The 24,382-nt window shown below is 46.8% G+C and overlaps 1 long non-coding RNA gene across 1 annotated transcript; it reads right to left on the bottom strand.

Annotated features, from left to right (window-relative positions):
- Positions 1-2,029: 2,029 nt before the first annotated feature.
- LOC125942789 (uncharacterized) lies at positions 2,030-17,780 on the bottom strand. Its single transcript, XR_007465361.1, has 3 exons — positions 17,617-17,780; positions 7,996-8,093; positions 2,030-2,148 (listed from the first exon to the last, which is right to left on the bottom strand). It is a non-coding gene; the product is annotated as an uncharacterized LOC125942789 (long non-coding RNA).
- Positions 17,781-24,382: the final 6,602 nt, after the last annotated feature.

The raw sequence follows: 24,382 nt of genomic DNA, 5'->3' as shown, positions 1-24,382 counted from the left end.
GAGGGAGTGACTTTGATGAAGCTTTAGTGGGCCTTCCTAGTTTGGTTGAACCTGAACTAGTATAGCCCCGCTAGCTCTCGGCAATATATATATATTTTTTTTTCTTGCCGGTGTCAGGCACCACTCCATGCCTGAAAATGTAGTGGACTGGAGTAGGATTCGAACATACGACCATCAGATTTGAGGCCGGGTATTCTACCTCTGCTCCAAATCACCACGCCCCTTCTATAACTAGCGATGAAGTTAGAAGGGCCTTGAAATTCATGACCAGGGGAAAAGCTGCTGGAGAAGATAGAATAAGTCAATTTAATAAAGAATGGAGGAGATATCATACTTTTCAAAGCTTTCGACCTTTTATATGCAATGCCTCCTGACTTCCAAATGTACCAGAAAGCTGTAAGAACGCCAACATATACTCATCCATAAGGGTTACATTAAACAATTGAAGAATTATAGACCCATTAGCTTGCTCTCAGTATTGTATAAAATATTCACCAAGGTAATTTCAAATAAAAACAGGGCAACACTTGACTTCACTAAACCAAGAGAACAGGCTGGCTTCTGGAAGGGATATTCTACGACGGATCACATCCACGTCATCAACCAGGTAATAGAGAAATCTGCAAAATACAATCAACCTCTGTATATGGTTTTCGTAGATTAGGAAAAAGCATTTGATTCAGTAGAGATACCAACAGTCATAGAAGCATTACGTAACCGAGGAGTATAGGATGCATACATGAATATAGAGGCAAATATCTACAAGGATTGCACCGCAACTTTCATTCTCCACAAGAAAAGTAGAAAGATACCTATCAAGAAAGTGGTCCCCCAGGCAAGAAGACACAATCTGTCCAATGCTATTCACTGCATGCTTAGAAGTATTCAAGCTCTTAGACTGGGAAGGCTTAGGAGTGACGATCAATGGCGAATACCTCAGCAACCTTCGGTTTGCAGATGACATTGTCCTATTCAGCAATTATGGGGACCAATTACAGCAAATGATTGAGGACCTTAACCGAGAAAGTGTAAGAGGGGTTGAAGATTAATATGCATAAGGCAAAGGTAATGTTCAACAGCCTGGCAAGGGAACAAGAATTCAGGATCGCCAGTCAGCCTCTAGAGTCTGTAAAGGAGTACATTTATCTAGGTCAATTACTCGCATCGGCCGCATTTCGATGGGGGCGAAATGCGAAAAAAACCCATGTACTTAGATTTAGGTGCATGTTAAAGAACCCCAGGTGGTCCAAATTTCCAGAGTCCCCCACTACGGCATGCCTCATAATCAGATCGTGGTTTTGGAACGTGAAACTCCATAATCTAATTTCAATATTGATTTTATGGAAGCTAGAAGCGCAAACTTTCATTCATAACCGCTTTGTTTCAAGCCCTTCTATGAGTGATGTGCTGAAAGCCAGTACTCGTACCTAACATTTGTGCTTCATATAGCCCTTGCTTTTATTTATGTTATATTATACTAAACACTATGTGAGAACCAGATAAGAATTACACAAAGTGAAGGGAAGAAAGGGCTGATATTTACTAAACACAGGCACTGTGCTTGGCAAATGCGTAACTCGGACAACCACACACACGTTCGGTCTGTAAATCTCATTTTAGCAGTAGTGTGACACCGGAGCTTATTTTCTAGTGAGCAGATTGCTGCTCATGTCATGTTTTGTACCATAGTCCAATCAAATGCATATAAACATCCCACATACAAAATAATTTGGTGGCAAAGCCTATTACCAAACTAACAAGACTGTGTGAAACAAACTTTTTCAGTGCCGGCTGAAAAAAAATTTTAAATAATTTTTTTGTTTCATGACTTACAAACTACAGGCGATGGAGAAATAAGATGTTGTGTACTCATAGAAATACTTGTACACAGTAGCTACGCATGGCACAACATATAATACTCCTGAATTCATGTCAAACATTGCAACACATACTGTTGAATAATATCTCAAATTGATTTTTTCAACTCAAAAAGACAGCAGTGCACCTATGAAAAATTTGTACTTGGAACAAATGATATGAAATGATATACACTTCAGATGAGTAGACAATTACACTTGCCTTTAAGTGCAAGCCCCTCAGCACCGAGAACTTGCTGAGATGTTGACACACCATAATAAGAATCCGGTACTGCAACAAGTTTAGTATTCTGCTTTATAGCTCGAAGTCCAGAGCTTGATTGCTAAGATCTCGTAATATTACCACTCACGCCAATAGTCAAGGAATAAAAAGCCAGATTATTTCAACGTCATTACAGACATTTTTACTATCAAGCAGAATATCTTTAAAAGTCACTCACTAAAGAAGGCTAACAAGACACAAAATTACACACTCGCAATGTAACGTCATGGAAAAGCATTGTGGGTTCTATTGCAGATGCAGGTAAATCACAAAGATTATGAAAAAACACTAAAGAAAACCGCGCTTAAGCGGCAGCGTCTATTCGCTGGAATGCACTGCAGCACTTCGCTGCTAACACATCGTACACCACTGCACATTTCTGGCACACACTACCTAGGAGGACATATGCACGCTGTAGAGGCATGTGGTTTTTTCAAGGAATCTTCCTGGGTCGCACGATAATCACAGAAGGTACGGACGTCAGGAGCGCAACCTTCGCACATTAAATGCACCGACAGAACGAAAGCAAGATACGGACGAGACGGGTGTAACGTGCGCCACACAAGCGAATAACCCTGGTAGATTTGATGCTTTCCGACTAACACAGTTACAACGCGCACTGAAACATCGCACAGTGCACATGTGTACCTCGGAGAATGTGTCAACAATTTCTGAGGCTCCAGTTGATGTTGACGACAACAGGAAGTTATTTAAGACGAAGTGACGGCGTAGTTAGCACTACAGTGTTATAGAAGCTTCTAGTACACTGTAGCACAGAACACATATAAACAGCCCCTCCATACTATAGTAGTGGCTTGGGCTTCGTCCGGCTTCGTGACAGTTGTCCAAAGCCCAAATCATTATAATCACGCCCTAGCGACGGCTTCCTAAGGATAGTATAATCTGATCCCGAAGGCTACGCTTTTGCTAGCTGCTGACGGCAGAAGCGATTCAAATTGAAACCACATCATATTTCTTTCTACGCTGAACTATAGCGTAAAATATAGTGTTCAATGGTTATTTTGTCTCGCAACATCTATGCGCAGTTGAGCGCAACCTGGCACAAAATGCGATTATGCGAGTGCACTGGTTAATATTCTAGGAATCACAGAGGCCGCAGGGTGCGCACAGGTCCTTGAAATCCTCGAAAACCCTCGAAATTGAAAGTTCCGTTTTCAAGGCCTTAAAAGTCTTGGAATTTCTTTTCCGTCCTTGAGAACCCTTCAATTCTTGGGGTTTTCATGGGGTCCGACAGTGCGACTCACATTATATGACAGTTGAGGGTGGTCCCGGCAGACTTCATTGCTCTCCGCAATGCCGGGACCGCGAAGTCAAACTTGTTGTGCAAGGAAGAGGCAAGCGCGCGTCCACCGCAATTTTTTTTTTTCCCCTCTGACTTGCTTCGACTTCAGGGTTGGCCAAAAGCCGTAAGTTGCTGGCCACAATGAGGCTAGAGTCTCGACCTCCTCGGAAAAAAATACAAGTTGTGCCATCATGCTTATTTGCAACGAAAAAGCAGTTACATGAATCTTAACAGTTAAATTTGGTAGTATTTCACTTTTTGGAGGGTTTTGCCTTGGGCTAGATTTATTGGCAACCCACTAAAAGCAGGTACAGGCCTCATAGCCCGAGCGTTGCCTGTTGGCCACATTGTGCTGTTTATGCGCGATAACTCCGGTGCCGTCGATGCTTTGTTTGCTTTTTTCCCTCGTTTCGGTTGTGGTACGCATAGTTCAGAATAATGCCTGGGAAATGTAAATTCTAAAGGGCTTGGCTCAGCAACGACGATTACAAACTTTGAGTTGCGCCGGATACATCAGACCCCCACCGCACGAAATGCACATACTGCAGAAAGACCTTCGACATCGCTTCTATGGGCGAATCTGCTCTCAGAAGCCACACGAAAAGTGCAAAGCACTGTGGAATGGTGCAAATGGCAGCTAGAAACTATACAGAACTACCTGGCACCAAGCACAAGCGAGCGGTCCACTGGGTTGGCTTCATCGCCAGGCGACTCATCTAAAGAGCACCTGCAAGTCACAAGAGGTGGTTACCGATGCAGAAATGCTGTGGACAATGAAAGTGATTACTTCCCACTATTCGTACGGATCATCCGCACAAACCGGTGACTTGTTCAAGCGGATGTTTCCCGACAGCAACATGGCTAAATCGTTTTCCTGCGGAAAAAAAATGCGCGTATGTTGCGTGCCATGGGCTCAGGCCATTTTTTTGGCATCCTTGCAACAAGAGGTACAGAATCTGACTATTATGTCGTGCTTTTCGTCGAGTCAGCGAATGACTCCCTGCAAGAGAAGCAAACGAACGTGCATATGTGCTATTGGGACTTGTCACGCAACGTCGCCACCAGATATTACACATCCACTTTTATGGGGCACTCTACGGCAGAGGACATTCAGGAAATACTTCTAAGGGCTTTGGAGCCTTTGCCACTCGGCAAGGTTCTTCAGATCTCAATGGATGGGCCGAACGTTAACCTGAAGTACTTTAGGAATATGCAAGTGCACTTGCAGGAAACCCATCAGGTCCAGTGTGTTGACTTGGGGACTTGAAGCCTTGATACCATACACAATGTCTACAGGGCAGGGGTAGGAGCCAGCAAGTGGGGCATTGACGTTCTGGTGTCAAGCGTGAGTGCACTCTTCCAAGACTCACCAGCATGAAGGGAAGATTTTTCAACTGTGACTAACCAGGAAACATTTCCACTACAGTTTGTGTCTCACCGATGGGTGGAAAACACAATTGTCATTAAAAAAGCTTTGCGTCTTTGGAATGACAAATATGTGAAGTCTGCAAGGAGTAAGCAGGTGAGCTTACCAAAGTATGCATCGTTTGAAAATGTGTACAGCTTTTGTCGTGATTCCTTGACGCTGGTAAAACTGAACTTGGCTCTCAGAGTTGCTTCCATTCTTCAGCCATTCTTGACCTTTCTTGCTAGAGACCTTCAGAGTGTTGTGTGGAAGCTTCTTGTGAAATTCATGAAGGCTTCAGTGTTGTCTCCATTGGCAGGGATTGGTGGTTTGCTCAAGGTAGACGTTGACAACCCTGATAACCACACTCCACTTGAAAAAGTGGATATCGACCCCAAATGTGAACAAGCACTGAAAGATTCAAGGGCAAGTGCAAAGGTTACATTTCAATTCAGAATGGAGGGTAAACTATTTTAGGAAGCTGTGACCAAGAAAATACTCGAATGAAGTTCCTTTAAATCATCAATGGTTAGAAACCTGGCACCTCTATACCCACGGCTCATGTGCTCGAAGCCGTATCAGTGCCTTGGGGGCCTAAGGAAGACGTCTTGACCGTGGCAGGAAGACTGAGTGACTGCCAATGGGAATGTGTAATGGCAGAATATACTGAGCTGCAAGAGGTAAAGCACGAGCTTCGCCTGTTTGAGAGGAGCCTTAGCAGGCAGGATAAGTTTTTTTTTCATGACCTCCTTAGCTTCAATCCCTCCTACAAAGAGCTGTGGAAAGCAGTCAGGCTGTTGCTTGTTTTGAGCCATGGGCAAGCAACTGTCGAACAGGGGTTCAGCGTCAACCGCCAGATCTCCACAGAGAATCTGAAAGCTTTGTCATACATTCCACAGCGTATCATATGTGACGCCGTGGACAGGGCAGGTGAAATTTTGAACGTTTCTATAAGAAAATAACTCAGAATAGCTGTGTCCACAGCGAGGCAGCATTACGGTGCACACTTGGAATCGGAAAAGAAACGGTACCAGGAAAACTCGAAGCAGACAAAAAGGTGCACAATCATGGAAGAAGTTGAAGGGCTGCAGACAAAGAAAAAGAAGCTTGAGGCAGTTGTTGCCGATTTCACGGCCTTTGCAGATATATCAGATATGCAGAAAAGGCTGAGAGAACTAGTGACATCACGCACGTGGTGAAATCAAATAGCTTGAGAAAGACCGCAAAACCGAAGGCTGACGAGCTCGGCAGCATTAAGATGCAAATGGAAAAGAAACTGAAAGACTTGCCCGAGCTTCAGAATTTCATCTAGTCAAATGAAGCTGTACGTGCATTAAGTGAAATCACTTTTCTTTGTTCTGTCCAATAAAATGTAACGTGTGAATTACTGTATTAAATATTTATATTTTTTGAAAGGTCCTTGAAAAGTCCTTGAATTTTTTTCTTTGAAACCTGTACGAACCCTGGAGGCCACAAGTCTCACAAGCATGCAGGTGGCGCAGTTGTTTTTCCTGTCTTCAACCTGCCGGTTGTTTGTGCGCGCTGCGACGATGTGTTTGCTGTAATGAAATGGGATGCAGTTAGTGTGACAGAAGTGCCAGAAGATAGCTTGTGTCATGCTGCAAATTCGCCACATGCGTGGCGCGCCAAGCAAATGTGAACCAATGATTTTCATGGCGTCGAGTCCGTCCCCTTTGTCGCTGGTTGTGGAAAGTCGGGTGGACGTCGCAAACAAATGCGTATTATTAGCATGCCTCAGCTCGTCCACTACATAGCGGCATGGATGCTGGAAGTAACGTCGACGCAGCACCTGCAACTTAGAGAGCGTGTTGCGACTGCGTCGTACCATTCAAAAGGTAAGTAATCGTGCTTGCTAACTACACACGTATTGGGCGTGCTTCTAGTGTGTGCATAGAAGTGCCCTGCGAACGCAGGAAATGGAACTCCGTCGACAACAGTGCACCTGTGCTGTTGCTTGCCGAGCGCTCGTCAGAATTTTGGTTGTCAGTTTCATTACAAGGTTCTTCTAGGCATCAGTCTGAGATGGTGTTTAGTCAAAAATGAAAAGGTAAGCAGCTCAGACTTAGCACTTTGCCTTGACCAATTACTTGGTTGTTATGGCAGCAGAGCGTATGTGAGGAAATTTGGTGCATTTGAGTTATTTTATGTTCATATTTTCATAGCGAAACTAATTTTAATTTATGTACTGAATAAACAGATATTTGCACTGCTCTTTAGCCTGCCTATTGCAGCAACTTGGCATCGACAGAATAAATGTAAACCAATTGGTTATCATAGTAAATGTGCATACTGCAGCATAAAACTAGGGTAGTGTGATCCGCGCATTCTCAATCTTCTTAAGCGAAGGACGAGTCAGTTAAACGAGAAACTATTTACAGCAGCGGTTGCAGCGCTGGCCGGTTGGCTTCACAATGCGAGCCCAGTTCGTACTTCCTCCTCTTCGCTCGAGTGACGGCGCCTGTACACCTGGTTCAAATGACCAAATACAACACGCATGTAGCATAATCTCCCGACGGCAGAAGCGCAGTCTTCGAGCGTCTAAATGTCATCACTGGGAGAGTGATACTTTAGTCGTGTAACGTGCACGATATCACTGGACTGAGAAGCAGATGGGACGTCAGGGGCGATTTCATAGGTGACAGGAGTCACGGCACGAAGTACTCAGTATGGGCCTGTAGAGAGACAGCAGTTTATCTGACAGGCCAAACTGACGCGACAGAGACCACAGAAGCAGGAAAGAACCAGGCGGGAAGTGCATGTCTCAGTGTCGCCGGTTGTACAAACGCCTTTGACTCTCTTGGGAGCTAAGAAGACCATAGAAAGCATACAAAAGTTGACGGTGCAGCAGCTTCTCGTTGTTATAACCGATATATTGGTAAAACCGGTATTGTTATAAGTGGGTTCGTCTGCATTCGTTCACTGACTACATGCATTGCTGCTTTGTATGAGCTGCCTTGGCACCCATGCCTCCTTTTACACATGGCCACATTGTCACTTCCTTACCACGCCAAGCTGTGCATGTAGTGCAAGACTACCTTTTACTTCCCATCACAAATAAAAGTAAAGGCTGGTTAGCCATTATCAGGCAGATGGCCTGCCTTTTTTTTTTCTTTGTGAAAGAGTGTACCTTGTTGGTGTGGGGACTTCTCCTGGCTGCTTTGCTTTCGGCGAATGAATGCTCTTTGGCTGGCCCAGGTTCAGGAGGCGTCACTTGTGTGCTGCGGCCTATTAAAAGCATGCAGTATATGCTATCAACGTTACTATGCACTACACAATGCACAGTGCCAAACAGATACTTGAATATGCTTATTGCACTCGTGTAGGTGGGCAAAATTTCTAGGCATGCACATAAATACGTTAGGACCATAATATACGCTGTGGCTGCTTAACCACCACCTTGCGTTTCTCATGGTTAATAATGTGAGCATTACCAAAGACTGAAAATGTTTTGCAGTAAGCTCCTATCAAATAGTGAGTGTACTGACTGCTAAGCATAATATCAACTACAGCGTAAGTGATAAACCCATATATGTGCACTGTATGAAGACTAGGTTCTAGATGTGTTGCACCTGGGTATAGTTACGGACGTCAGTGCTGCTTTAGCAGGTTTGTATTAGTGAGATTCCACTGTAATCTACTGGTTCATTGATAAGTATTTCTAAAGTTCAATTAAAATCGCATTGTATTGCATGCATTGTTTTCACATGGAAGGCAGGGCATAAATCTGCAGCAAAGATACAGAAACTAAAGTCGACAATTTTTTTTTTTTTTCAGGCACTATGTCTCCGCAAGAGGCCTCTGAATTTGAGGCCGGCGAAGCGAATTCGGATGTGGCTCTCCCAGAAGACGAGTGAGCTGCGGCGAACGCAGCTGGCCACAACAAAGAACATAAGCAACGTGCGGATGGGCTACCATTTTAGTGGGCAGTGGAGCAGTGCTTGTGGCAATATGCTTTATATGCATTTCTTCGCTCCTCAGGTGTTGCAGATCCTGGCGATTGTTTCACCATTTGCGCCCCTGCATATCTACCCTGAGGCAGGCACTTCCGCGGTTGCTGATCATGACCATCGTGGTTCCTTCGACAGCACACGTGCTGAGACCTACCTACGTGCCGCCTTCGCACAGTTGGTTGCAGGATAGGAAGCTCATCGCTTCTGGGATCGCAACACCGGAATATCGCACATGCCCGGCCTCTTCATAAGCAACGCGCGGAGGGCTACCATTTTAGTGGGCAGTGGAGCAGCGCTTGTGGAAGTATGCTTCATATGCATCATTTCTTCGCTCCTCAGGTGCATAACAAGTTGGCTTTGTACACTAGACGGAGTGACAAGCTCTCCCTATTGCTGCTGCCCTGCCCACTTGTTTTGTTCCATAATGTGTGTGACTGCATTATTATGAGTACTGCTGTTACAATGTGGCGATGTCGAGAAAAACCCAAGGCCCCAAGCACCTCAAAAATCAAGCCAAGATGTCGTTGCTTCTAATAGTGTTATTGAGCTTCAGTCTGAAGAAATTAGTAATGTCCTACAACAGCTAACGGCTTAAAAAAACAGGTGAACTTGGCAAAGGCCAGACTGAGTTAAAAGGACGTCAAGGACGTCAAAACAAGCCAACAAGCTATCGAAAGTAAGCTAACTGACATTCACTGCCGCCTCGAATCACTCGAAAGAAAATCGGAAACACTTGACAATGTCTCTAGTGATTTGGTCAAATTTCAACAGTCAGCGGAAACCTTGGAAAACAGCAGGTCGCCCTAATCCCCACGATCTGGAGGACAGGTCGTGGCTTAACAATCGAATTTTTTATGGCATACCTGACTCCCGTGAATCATGGCTGCAGACCGAAAAGAAAATAGCTGCCTTGTCGTCTGCGATGGAAAGTGATCTGCCACTGAACTTGGTTGAACGCGGACATCGTATCGCGGCCTTTTCAGACAGGAAGTGCCGCCCCATCATAATGAAGTTAACGAACTTTAAGGTCAAGGAAACCATACTTTTGTTGCGCAATAAGCTGAACGCTAATGTTTCTGTGTCTGAGGACTTCTCACCCGCTACAAGGCACGCAAGGAAAAAGCTTATCAAATTTGGTAAGCGCCAGTTCAATTCTCCCCCGTTTCAGATCACATTTAATAAGCTTTTTATTGGTAGCCAATCCTTCTTGTACGACTCGAGTGACAGCGTCAAGCAAATTAAGCACGCACTCCCCACAGCCGTCAGTTCAGGCAGTCCCTTTGCTACGTAGGAACACGCAAGGGGTAGTGGTGTTGCTTCAGCAGCACATGTACAGTGCTTCTTGCTAACATAAGAAGTGTGATAAACAAGCGCGATGCGCTTAACTCTATCGTTGACAACTGCGGTGCCGGTATTATCACTCTAACTGAAACGTGGTTGCACCCTCAGGTGTACGACTGAAATTTTAGACATATACCGCTCTCATATCTTCCGTGTGATCGCATGGCTGGCCACGGCGGAGGCGTCCTGCTTGCCATTTCGAAATATTTGCCTTGTCATCACGTTACCTTTCACAGCGACCTAGAAATAGTGTGCGCCTGCGTTGACCTAGGCCATCTAAAATTTATTTTCACTGTTTGTTACCGCCCTCCCTCTTACCCGTCTTCTTTCACTGCCGAACTTCAGGACTCACTAAACACACTTTTTGTGCTGCATCCAAAAGCGCCTGTTATATTAATGGGGGACTTTAACTTCCCAAATATAATTTGGAATGCTGATCCACCTGCTTGTTATCCATATTCTTCAATGTGTAATGAATTTCTCAATCTTTGTTCTTTATTTTCTTTAATTCAACTAGTGTCTGAACCAACAAGGATTTAAAAGGAAACTGTCAATATCTTAGACTTGATACTATGCTCTCATCCTGACCTTATTCCGGATGTTTCATGTATACCTGGTGTAAGCGACCATCTAGTTCTTTCATTTAACGTTACGCGTTCTTTAAAGCCAGCTGTGAAAAAAAATTTCAATATATGACTACAAGAAGGCAACCGCTAAAAATATAAACTTGGAACTATCTAACTTTTATGACCTCTTTTTAAGTAACTTCGACGATCGCACAGTAGACAATAACTGGATCATATTCAGAAACAAAGTACATGAACTAACTGATAAGTTTATTCCATCGCATATATCATCGAATTCAAAGGCCTCTTGGTTTAATTCCCCCCTAAAGAGGCTTTTCAATCGGAAAAAGTGCCTGTACCGCCTTGCAGAAAAAAAAAGTCTGTTGGCATCTTTAAGTGGGACGCTTACAACAATGCAAACGAAGCTTACATAGCAGCTAAAAACGCGCTAAAAGTATAATTTCAAGAACACATTTTGCCTACAATACTTACAAAAGATCCGAAAAAGTTTTGGCGCATCATAAACCCTTCCAAAGATGACACAAAAACCTTAGCCGATTCTAGTGGATCAACTATACCCGACGCTGAATGTCCCCGAATCCTGAACTCCGTATTCTGTAGTAATTTCGTTCTATGTCCTGATCCTGTTTCCCACCCTAGATAGCTGCAATTATCCAGCAATGGATGTTATTATGGTTGAGCCACTTGGGGATGAAAATCTAATTAAAAATTCAAGGTGTCGTCAAGCCCTGGCCCAGACCTGGTTACCGCAAAGTTTTTGAAAATCACTTCTGTTTACTCATCTTTAATACTTTCAAAAATATTCCAGCAGTCTTTGGACACCCATCAGCTCCCTGCAGACTGGAAAATTCGGAGGGTGGTTCCACTTTACAAGTCCGGCAACAAAAGCTCACCTCATAACTACCGCCCCATTTCCCTCACTAGCATTCCTTGTAAAGTACTCGAACATATCTTGTCCTCTTATTTAGTTAAGCACTTAGACGATAACTCATTTTTCACACGCACACAGCACGGTTTCTGCAAAAGTTCTTTTCTGTGAAACACAACTGCTTTCGTTCACTCACAATCTTTATCTTATTTTGATAAATGTTCATGCGCAGACAGTTTTCGACTGTCTGCGCATGAACTTTTGACAAGGTATGTCACGAACTCATTTTTAAGCTTAGTAAACTAAGTCTTGATCGTAATCTGCATGGCTAGAGCAGTTTCTTCTTAATCGAGCACAGTTTGTTGCATTTAATAACCACTTCTCTCCATTTACCCCTATTGAATCTGGCGTTCCTCAAGGATCAGTGTTAGGCCCTCTCCTTTTTTCAATTTACATTAACGACTTACCCAATGAAATATCTTCGAACATTTATCTCTTTGCCAACGATTGCATTATTCTTTGTGAAATTTCTGACACCGCTGATACTAACATTCTGCAAAACAACATTAACGCTGTCTGTAACTGACGCGACTTGTAGTTAATGAAACTAAACCCATCTAAGTGCGAAACCATGCGTGTAACCCGCCGTGAACTTCCTCTTCCGACCTATTACCTTAACAATACTGCCATGAAAGCGGTTACATCTTACAGATACCTAGGTGTCCATTTGACCTCTACTCTTTCCTGGTCTTTACACACTGACAGCATTATCAATGAAAGTAATCGCATGTTAGGTTATATCCATCGAAACTTCTGCTCCATCATAATTAAAGTTAATTTTGTACAAGATGCTAATTAGAAGTAAAATGAAATATGCTTCATCAATTGGGACCCATATGCTGAGACACTAACCCAGTCTTTCAAACGTGTTCAAAATAATGCCTCGCGCTTCATCTTAAGCAATTATAACTGTACGGCGAGCGTAACTTCTACGAAAACTGTCTTGCAACTTTCACCTCTTTCTGCTCGTCGCCAATGCTTTTGCCTCGCTCTGTTCAATAAAATATACTTCCATATTTCATATCTGTGCGATTACCTTATTTCATCTCCAACCTACATATCTCCTCGCATTGATCATCACCACAAAGTTGGAGTTTTCCAGTGTCGCACTAAAGCTTCCCAGGACGTGTCAAGAATGGAACCACCTTCCCGGCACGTTGATTGCTGTTGAAGACCACGCACAATTTCGTACGGCCATAATTGCCACCATTGCTTCGGGCATATCTCTATGACTACGTCGCTTGCTGCCTTCTTTTTTTTCTCTGTTTTGTGACTTTTTTTTACCCTACTCCCCTCTGTAATACCTTGTGGTCTTGAGAGTATAATAAATGAAATACATTGTATAAGCGCCAAACCTGCTAATCATGACATCATTGTTGGCAATGCGATACTGGTGCTGACGCATTTGAAATCACAGTAGATGACACGCCAGACCTGCAGGGTTACTCCAGACACGCCAGAACCCGTGTCTGCATTACCGCTCTGGTGTAAACACCAGACCCGGGCTGGTGGATTTCTCGACTGGGTCGACGCTGCTAACAGTAGCGATCTGGCAATTGGCAGGCGAAAACAAGCAATGACTGACTTCCCTTTCTTTAACTCTCTCCCCCGGCTTGACGTTGCTCTGAGATCCACGACCCTGAATGCGAAATTAGCTTATTGTGAAACCCTATTGTAAATATCCTGCAAGAGCACCACCAGGAGAAGCCAACTAAGTTGAATTGTCTTTAGGTACGACAGTCCTGACGTTTCAACTATAAACATATACCTTATTCATTTTTGCAAAAGTTATTCAAGATTTGTCGACTAATTGTTCACCTATATAATGTAAAGTCCCTAAAAAAAATAAAGTAGCGCCAACCGCACCCCTTCGCCTATGCCTCCTCTCTCAGTAACTGCAGCAGCGCCCCTACAGCGTCCAGGAGGAAACTACGGACGCGAAAGCGAAAGCGGCGCGCGGCCGCGCTCGGGCAGCCGCTCGGCGAACGGTACGCCGGTGTCGTCTGTGGAACGCGCGCTCGTTTCGCGGCTCTTCGGGTCGGCATCGCGTGCCAAAATAAACAACGCAGTGGACAGACAAAATGGCGCCTTCACTACCTTCAGAAAAGCTAGTGCGTCATGCTTGCAGATTCTTAGCGCCGCCGAGTTTACACGGCGATAGTGGCGCTGCCATCGAGAGCGTCAGCGCCGAGCGCGTCCGCAAGAAAACGGTCGGCTCTCGCATCGAGTATTGCTTGCTTGAGGTGATGTTTTTTGCAGTGCAAGCGTTTTTATTATTTCACTGGTCTACAAAGCATGATACTTGCCGTATTTATCTCTCGAACACTCTTCCAATGAATCGCTTTAGACCGCAGCGCTCTAGTCCGTTTACCGGAAAGATTTGAACAAGCCCATCTTTTCGGCCAACAGCCATGCCACCCCTCAACTGGCTCCATTTACAATCTGCAAGACACGCGGGAGAGAAGGAGCCTGCATGGGCGACACGAATGGCGCTACTACAGTTCTAGTACACTGTAGCGCTACTTTAGTTTTTTTTTTTTAGGGACTTTAATATAATGTCCGCCGAAGCGCCTCTGTTGGCAGAATTGCTTTTTTTACCTTTGGACACCGTATATAGTAAAGATTCGGGAGAACACCCCAGACAGCTTATTTTTTTATTATTATGTGGTATTTAAGAGATGTCGCCTTTGAGTGGCGCCGGCTACGATAAATTCCGGTCTATATTTCGCCCCCTTGTATAAGACGCACCCCCCTCAAAACGGCAGTTTTTCCGGGAAAAAAAAAAAGGATATAAGTCGCACCGGTGCATAAGACAGTAGCGCACCCAGGATCTCTGCGAGGGGGGGGGGGGGGGGTTGACAGTTTGCCAATACCATCTAAACAGCGCTAATTTCACTTTCTTCGGGGGAAATTGTCAAAAAATGCGCTTTTTGCGAGTGTGCAGACGATTGCGCGTCTTACATCTTAGTTGCAGTACTCAAATGCGTAAGGAAAGAAAAGGGGTTAAACAAAAGAGGGGGTTAAGTCGGCCTCAGGGGGGGGGGGGGTTACAACCCCCGAATCACCCCCCGTCGGTGCACCACTGGCATAAGACGCACCTGTTCGTTCGGTGAGCGATAAAAAAAAATTGGTGACGTTTCACTCCGCGAACGCGGGTCACGCGCAAGCGTATGGGTGCCATATATTTCCACTCCAGGCGCATTTCTGCCGTCGTGGTTACCGCGATGTTCCGTATAAGGTCCAAGGGCGATATTATCGTCCCCGCGCGCGCCGCATGTTGTATGTGCGAGTGAAAGCGTCCGACGGTGAGCCGAATCGAGCCGAATCACGCACAAGGAAAGAAAGCGGGATGGCAGTGTGGGATGGAGGGGTGCGGCTTGTACTCTGGTAGCAGCTGCGTAGTTTGCACAGCGGCGCGCGCCGTATCATGACAGCGATCAGCAGATGCGAGGAATTCTGGGTCGGCCTGTCGCCACTTGCGTTGCTGCTCCGTCCTCGCACAGCGCTCGGAAACTCGAGAAGAACGTATCCGCCACCTCGATTGCGCGCACAGAGCCCGTAGCAATTAAGTCAACCAGCGTGCTTCACGTGGCCATAACATTGAATCTGATTTTGACGGGAGCTTTTCCGAAAGAAAAACGTACTTCAGTCGCACCGTTCTATAAGACACACCAACGAAAAATACAGAAAAAAACGCGTATTATGCGCCAGAAAGTACGGTACTCCTTTTCACATACAGATATGGGAGAAAAAGGAATTAACCTACACGCATTAAAACTAAAAGTCGACTCCAAATCACAATAACACAAAGTCCAGTCACATAAGTGCACTAATGCCACACTAATACTGAAGGTCAACTCAGCTACACAAAGCAACACAAAGTTGTCACAAAGGCGCACTACAGTGAACACAAAATCCAGTTACATATGTACACTAATGCCACACTAAAACTCAACTCAAACCAGCAACACAAAGTTCAGCCACATAGGTGCACTAAACACAAAGTCCGGTCACGTAACTGTACTAAAATCAGGGCGCATAAGAAAGCACGGATTAGATTCAAATGAAGGTACATGAACCCAGGTATTGACCAAAATCAGGTAAAATAAATTCCAGAGTTCTTTTTGGACTCCCGTACAGCCGTTAGGTCCTTTTCGGCGGCGCGCGTATCGAAACGGGCGAATAGAATTGCGATCAACAAGCTCACTAATTTCAGTCAAATTGGCACGGAAGCATATTTCCACATTTCATGGTTCCCGGCCCACCTGGGAGATTCAATCCAACCGCACGGCTGCAAACTCAACGAAAGGGCTCACCGGCTGGCGCGCGATATCACGACCCGCGCAGCGGTCAACGGCCCTCGTAACGAGGCTAGCATCCAGAAAGACCCATTGTGCACCTTTCACGAGATCGTCTCACACTACCGTTGGAAAGGTGGTTTTCTCCTCCTCACCCAAAACTAAATAAACCACAAGCTAGCACGCTCAGAATGTTACAAACCCGCACGTACCCCACTCCGCAGTCCCTTAGCAGGATAGACCCGTACTTCCCGCAGTCATGCCCCAAATGCGGAGCCGACTCATGCTCTTTCGATCCCATGCTCTGGCTGTGCCCAGCCATAGAAAGCTCTATGCTTGCCACAAAGGAACAGTGGGAGGAGTTCCTAAGAAGCGACCACCACCACATCCAACTCCAGGCAGTCCAGAGGGCCCACGACATCGCAACGGGATTTCGCCTCCCGGTGCCATCGTGGGCGGAGCCACCGACTTGACCTGAGGGAGCCTTCGGCTCCCCCTGGCCAGTTTCTCAGGACCAATAAAAGTTCTTGTCACTGTCACTGGCTCATCATTTCCTATGCGCACTACATTGGCCATAAAGTAAGAAAACGGCAGTGGACTACATGCGTTGCGTCGCGCTGTATTGCGCATCCGTAGAACGTCGGCCGCACGAGGGGTATCTCCAAATCAGACGGCAGTCAAACCGGCGCAACGACCACTACACCAAAAAAGCACGAACACGAAGGTGCACGCCGTCAGCGGCAACTCCTCGCTTACGCTAGCGCATCGCCACCAGCGGCGACGCATCGGCAACAGCTTGTTTCGTGAGCAGTTATGACCGCTGGCATGCATTATTACCCAAGCTGCAACCTTATGAAAAGCCACCACCCCACTCAAATGTCTAGCGGAGATGGGAGGTGCGATACGAAAGTCGCTGCACGGCCAACCTAGGCTTCGCCTGCCTTGAAGCGGACGGCGACGCAATCAGTCTATTTGTTTAATATTATTCCGTGATGAGACTAAAACAGCAAGAATATTTTTTGCAATAATATCACAAGTGCATTTCATAAGCTCCACCATTCGTTTTCCCAGCGCCGTTCGAACCGTTTCTTAGGCTTCGAAACGAACCTTTAGGCCTAGCGACGTCTTCGGCAGTACGGCCATAACGCGCACGTGGCAACACACGTCGCTATGCGGTTCCCGCAACAATGCGAGCCATCGACTTCATAATGATAATTGCTTACACCATCTAAAATACATCGAACACGCAGAATTGAAAAATAACGTCTCGTCCACCCCACTATGAAACACACGACACCAGCCGCGGCAGCGCAGCACGACTTCCCCGGTTCAATTGGCGGCAGCATGCTTACGGAGCACGAACGCAAAGCACATCAAAAACAGCAGAGACAGCAACAAACGAAAACACGAAGCACATACGCGGCCTAGAGTTCGCAATATGAGCAACGGTCACGAAAGCCGAGACGCTACCCCAACTCCGAAAGGACGCCACGACAGGTTCGCCGTCCGAGATGGCGCAGAAGAGGCTTCGACTGAGAACGCCCGCAAATGTGGGCTTACTAACGCACGATACAACCGATCGAGTACGACGTTCATACATCGCAATGTAAAGGACTTGCACAAGAAAGACGAGACGAGGCTTACCGGGTCCACATTGCTCGATCGCCTGCGAGAAACAGCAATCCACGTTAGGCGCCAACGACAGCCGCCACACAACTGACGCAACAGACGCCGCGTTCGTTCGTTCCCTTCGTTGGGTGAAGGAGCAATCAGAGCGCGTTCTGGTCACGCGCGTGGAGTCCGTCTTGTGCACGACCTACTGGAACTACAGACCTGCACAGATGTCCGGCTTCTATGGGAGCAGCTTGCGCCCACTTTCGTTCAACCGGTGGCCATAGGTGGCGCTTTTATAACCTGTTCGTCTGCTACTCGGCGGGTGGCTGGGCGGCGTTCGAATGTGTGCGCCTGCTCTTCTGTAGCGGGCTGCTAGCATATGTGACAATTTCTTACGAAGACAACAGCTAGTATGTCAAAATTGTTTAATTGTACTCATTGTAGTGGTATGTAATAACACGTAAAATAGTACACGAATTCTTTCTCGGTTTGCCATTATGCGGAAATTTCGCGCTGCTCCACACAAAAAAAAAAAAAAACTAACTGATCGAGTGATTGTTTACGTGTTTGTTCGGCCCGTCAAATATGCATCGCAAATATTTTATGAAACTGTGAAAACTGATGGTAGAGTCCTTGCTTTGTTCTGCTTTACATGATGGCACACAGCATGTATACCATAATGTGATCGTTTACGTTATCCCACCTGTAATTAACTCAAGCAAGCTGCATGTAGCGAAGGCTGAAGTTACATGCCTTCTGCAGCGTCTGCAGATTCACGCAGTTTGTGTGTGGTCTGCGTAAACATATCGTCTGCGTGATTCTTTTAAATTTCCTTGTTCATATCAATATATCAAGTTCTTTATTATTGTATTTCATTATTACCCCATTGTACTATATTTTATCCTATGAATCTTCTGGTAATCAGATTTTTCCCCCTTCTGTGAATGCAACGGGAAGAAATGTTATCGTCTGCCGGCTGTACTCGTTTTTCTGTCTTGCACCGCTCTTCCTACTGTATCTCGTGATTGAAACGAGAAGCAATCATTTGCAAATTTTGTTTTCTTTTTTATTTTCGTGAATTTATGCATTTACAAACAATGTAAACGATCTGTGGCTGCCGAAATAGCGGCACGAGCGCTGGAACAGAACGCCGAAGCAGACGACAGCGAACAGGTTATAACTAGCGCCACTCTGCTCGCACGTTCTATCCCTAGCGGCAAAAGGGGTGAACTAGACCAGGCGTGCTGGAGCAGGGAGATCTGTGCAGGTCTGTAGTTCAGTAGGTCGTGGTCTTGTGCACGGCACCGTCTCCGCGCGTCTGGGAAGGATACATTACGGTGGCTAGAAGGGGGAGGTGGGAGCAACGCAGCCGTCGGAGATAAAGTCGGAGAGCGCGGCGCGTGTTGCAATGATTCATGATGCCGAGTGGCGGCGCGCGCGTCGACACTAAGATGCCTCCGCTGTAGTTAGGCTGCTGTCGGAGCTAGCGAGTGCGCTCGGTTGGCATGGTTCTGATCGGTTATTTTTTGCTCCACGCTCGCTTCTGTTCGCATTCACGCTGTGGAGTTGTGCCTCCTTGTGGTGACAATATTTGTACACATTGCCATGCCGTAAGAAGCAATGGCAAGTCGCATGAGACAACAGACGCACCGTTTTGCGCCGGGCTGCACAACAGGCTTTTTTTTCTGCTAGAAAAGCCGAAAAAAACCTTTTCTCGGTGTGTGATGCCGATGAGGCACTTAAAGCGTGGCAGCGGGCCATGCCCCGTGCAGCCAAGGCCTTAGACAGGACTTCGAAGATCTGCCTGCACTTCGAACCCCAGTTGAATCATATACAGGGTGTCCCAACTATCATGCAACAAGATTTTAAAAATATGCAAATGCCCCGTAACTGGGCAGAACCAAGGCAATGTTCTTTGACGTCGCTTCTAGATACTCAGATTATTTTTTGAATCTGCCGAATTATTCAAATATTATAATTAGATGAAAAGTGTCAATCAGAAAATTGTAGAGCAATATGAAAAACTCCCGATACAGCTTTCTGTTGCTGAATATGTGTCACATAAAAGTGTTTTTCCCAGCGTGAACGAAGCCCGGGAATACGCGCAAAATTGGCGCGCGACTGGCCGCTCGAGGCACTTTGCGTGTATTCACTGGCTTAATTCTTTCACCCTCGGAAAAACACTTTTATGCAGCACGTATTGAGCAATAGAAAGCTGTATCGGTAGTTTTTCAAGTTGCACTACAATTTTCTCGTTGATACTTTTTATCTAATTATATCATTTAGGAAGTTGAATAATTACTTAGGACTAATTATGTAAGTAGGCGGAATGGAAAAATAATCTGAGTATCTACAAGCGACGGCAAACAACACTGCCTTGATTCTGTCCAGCTACGGGGCATTTGCGTATTTTTAAATCTTGTTGCATGTTGGGACACCCCGTATATTGAATCCTTTAATCAAGTGCTGTCTGTCCTTCTTTTGAATATTCTTCATGGTCACCACCATTCTCGTTCATCGCATTGGCGACTAAATTAGGGTTGTTTACTTAACTCCTATAAGGAATGATTTCTAAAGCATCATTTATAGGTATTAACCAATTTGACGAGCAGGAGGATGCAGTGCGTCGCAGCAATATGACTTAAAGGGCAAATCCGGCGATTTTTCGATGTCAACGGATGTCGATGAAATTCGCTGGGCCTGTTCCTCTGAATACCTCCGCCGTGTCCTAAAAAAAGCAGGCTTGAGAGTTGCACAGATTTTTTACAAATGAATTTAATTTATTGCCTCGAGCATCCTACCTTACCCTCAGTTATAGGCCACATTGTGTATGACGTCAGGAATAGTCCACGCAGAGCATGCCGGGATCATGCAGACGACAGCGACGAGAGTGTGAAGGAGTCGACGATCGTGAGCTAGTGCTTGGCATGAGATGTTGCTGTCGCGAGAAGTTGCATTCCCTGTGGTCGGGCAAGGGATGCGGGGTGGCAAGCGGTGTTGCGTTGTTGGCTGCACGAACTTCAGCCCTCGCCATCCGCAAACACAGTTTGAGCCGATGCCGATCGCGTTCAGCCGAGGTTAAGCCTATCACAGTGGCCGAGTTCGTGCGTCTGCTGCTGGCGGACCAGATCCACTGATATGAAGCTAATTAAGCTATTAGGATGAGGAAAGCTGCTTCTGAAGTCAAGTTTTGACCATACGTATTTGAAATAAACCATTCCTCATTTCGTACAGTGCACACGCAAAAAGCTAGAAGTGACAACACGACGCGCAATCAACATTCGTATACGCTGCCGTTCTCGAATGCGGCCAGTCGCACTCGCCGGCGCTTCCCTAAATGAAATGTGACTACGCGAATGCATGAGTGTATTATTACCTATTGTTATGCTGACTCATTATTTACCTTACGAGGTGCACTGTTTGCCTCGTATCCCAAATGGGCAGCAAGCGGAGGCCCCTTCAATACAGCATGCGTAAACAACCGTCTCGTTCAGCTGCCAACGATGTCATACTTCATGACATCGGCGTTTCCGCGAGAAAACTATACGTTCTCTAAATGAACGATCATACGCGCAATGTCCTAATCTATGTCTACTTTACGGAACACTAATTGTGTGCATGAAGAGAATACGAAGAATGATAAGCAGGCTGCACAACGCTTCCCTACTACGGTCTCCCGCTCGCTGTTTCCGAAGGTGTGTGGTCGCACGTATCAGCGCGACCCAGAGTGATGTAACGGTGCTTACATGCACAAAATCTACGTGTTTTGATATGTTCTGACATTAATTGATGTCACCGATGAGCGGCTATCTCAAGGGAACGACGTACCAGTGGTCGTTGTACCTGCCGATGTAAACAAATGCACCGGTCGGTGCTTTGGACTGTCAGCGGCGTTCTTGTGGGATACAAATGCGGAAAGTCGTGCTCCACATGTTACAGTGAGCATGCGAAGCGGTTACCTGAGAGGGGTAAAACACCTAAAATAGCAAGCAGCACGTATATCAGTGGTTAGGACTACCCTTGGTCTTCATGTTGCAGCGCGATATCTTGCGCATGGGTGCTGGCTCTAGTGGTGGAGGACGGCGATTCGTGGCTATTGAATTTGTCTGAATCATAACTGTCACTGTTTGACAGATCCGAATAGGTGGTGCAGCTTGCAATGTAACCCGAAGGTCCCCGAAAGTCCGGCGCGGTCACGAATAAGCTGAGCGTCTGCTCTTCGCCGGTTTTGTTCGCCCCGCGGGCGAGACCAGCATGCGTTGCGCGCCTTCCCCGCCGGGGATACATTCGTGACGTCGGACGCAGAGGTTCGCTTGGCTGCTTGCTCAGGTTTCGGTTTCGTTTTTGCGCTTTTTTGCTTATTTAAAATTATTTTCGAATTTGCGGAACATTTCTCCTATCAGGTGCGTCACAGGAGGGTCTCGGGAAGCTAAATATTTTATTAGCTCGACATGGTCAAAAAATCGCCGGAGTTGCCCTTTAAGGAGCTCTTCACTGCGAGCCTAGAAATCTGTGCAGCTTTCTCTACCCACACCACTAGCATAATATTCTTCGCATTAGCTGAAATAATTTTTGTTCACTCCAGACGATTCGGGAAAGCACGTAGAACGCGTGCGACCGAGACCAACAAAAAATATTTGTGCTGGCTGTGACGTGCCTGAAGCGAATGCACCTTTAACACTGGACCACTCACCAGAGGATAAAAATGATGGGGTTTTACGTGCCAAAGCCACGATCTGATTATGAGGCACGCCGTATTGGGGGACTCAGGAAAATTTGGACCAGCTGGAGTTCTTTAACGTGCACCTAAATCTAAGACACGGGTGTTTTCGCATTTCGCCCCCATCAAAATGCGGACGCCGTGGCCGGGATTCGATCCCACGTCCCCGTGGTTAGGAGCCCAACACGATAGCCACAAAACAACCACGGCGAGTCCATCAGAGGATAGCTGCTAGTCATTTGTTGTCTCCTCTATTAACAAGGTACGGTATGCATAAACTTAATGCTCGTTATGTCAAATATGCGAGCGCTAATTGCGAACAGAAACGCCCGTTTCGAAACCCGCGGCACCAGCAGCCGTGCCTCCGCGCCCGGGGAGCGATCTTGCTGTCGACTGCAGCGCCGCCGCTGCTGTCATGATTGCTTGCAACACTCCGCCGCCGCCGTAAAGCCCCTTTATTTATACATTCTGAAACACCGGTTCCTGCTTCACAGCGTGTTCGCCAGATGGAGTTACGACGGATGAGGAAAAACTATGGAGGGGAGAGGCAACGTTACTAGACCAGAACCTAGTTACAGTGCACTAGTACACTGTAACCTAGTCTAGTAACGTTGGGGAGAGGCGGCCCAACAAACCGAAGTAGTGTCCGTAGAGTGACCTAGAAGCATGGAGGAAGGAAAAAAACTATTTAGTATTAGTAGTAGTATTGTAGTAGAAGTATTTATTGTAGCAGTATTTTTCTTCCTTCATGCCTAGAAGACTGGGGATTGTCCAAAGCGCTGCGCGAATGCATGCGAGGCGCGAGGACCTTTTCTTGGGAACTCCCGCGCCGCGGCGCTGCTGTCCCGGACCCGTGTAAAGCGTGAAACCGTGAAAGCAGTGTAAAGCGGCAGTTTTAAACCGCGTTAGGGAAGCTAGCGGAGGTAGCCGGATAGCGAGTTTGCCGTACGGCTTACCGTGGGGCCTTGATCGGGTATTTTATTGGGCTTTCTCGTTAGGTGGACGGGTGGACAATGGCGCGGCAGGCTAGGAAGGACAGGGGTGATGACGAGCTGGTGCAGTGCGAGGAGTGCAAACGTTGGTGTTATTTGGACGAGACGCACTTCGCCAGTTTAGCCGACGCTGAGGAGGCTAGCTTCGCGTGCAGGTCGTGTGAAGGATTTAAGGGAGCTGTGCGGCGGATGGAAGGGAAATGGGCAGCCAGTGTGGAAGAGCTCAAAGGGGAGCTGAAGGTGGAGCGAGAGCGGCGAATTGAGCTCGAAACTCGGATCGGCGAGTTGCTTCACAGGGAGGGGGCCGAGGCCGTCCTGGTAAAGCGAATAGCTGGCGAGCTACAAGAAGAACGGGAAAAGCGGGCCGTGCTGGAAGAGCGGGTGGAGGCGCTAATGGTACAGGCGGCGCGTAATCCCGGGTCAGCTCAGGCGGGCTGCGGGGACAGCGCGGAGACTCAGGCAGAGGCATGCCATGAGAGCAGGGAGGGACGCCTAGGGGCCGTTGAACAGCAGGCGAGAGCCGGCGGCAACACGGCTGTTCCACAACTCTACAGCGAGGTAGTGCGGCAGGCTTCGGGTGGGAAGGGACGAACGGCAGGGAGCACATCGTCACGTGTCAGTGGCGCAGGGCGGGTGGAGAGCGAACTGGAGGACGACAATCGCAGGCGGGAGGCAAACGTGTAGAGCGAAGGGTCCTAGTGGTGGGGGACTCCAACGTAGCTAGGGTTAAGGAGGGCGTCCTTACAACAGTGAAGGCAGACGGGCGGGTGAGGGTGGAGGCCCAGTCAGGGAAGTGCATGGTTGACGCAATGGCAGAAGCTCAGAAGGTGGTATCGGACAACCTCGAGCATGAACATCTGGTCGTTATCCATGCTGGTCTCAACGATGTGCTGAAGGGAAGGAGCCAGAACCTAAACGGACAGTTAGAGGTTGGGTTGCGTAAACTAAGAGAAACCTCTGCGAAAGTGCATGTGACCATATGCACAATCCCACATGTCCGGGGCCAGGCTAGCGCGATGGAATGGAGGGTGCGTGAGGCTAACCGGGTCATTAGGGGTCTGAGCAGACCACTTGGGTACGGGGT

This window comes from Dermacentor silvarum, chromosome 1, assembly GCF_013339745.2.
Source record: "Dermacentor silvarum isolate Dsil-2018 chromosome 1, BIME_Dsil_1.4, whole genome shotgun sequence".
Taxonomy (NCBI): domain Eukaryota; kingdom Metazoa; phylum Arthropoda; class Arachnida; order Ixodida; family Ixodidae; genus Dermacentor; species Dermacentor silvarum.
The sequence above is the reverse complement of the archived record's forward strand: the minus strand, read 5'-3'. Positions and strand labels throughout refer to the sequence as shown.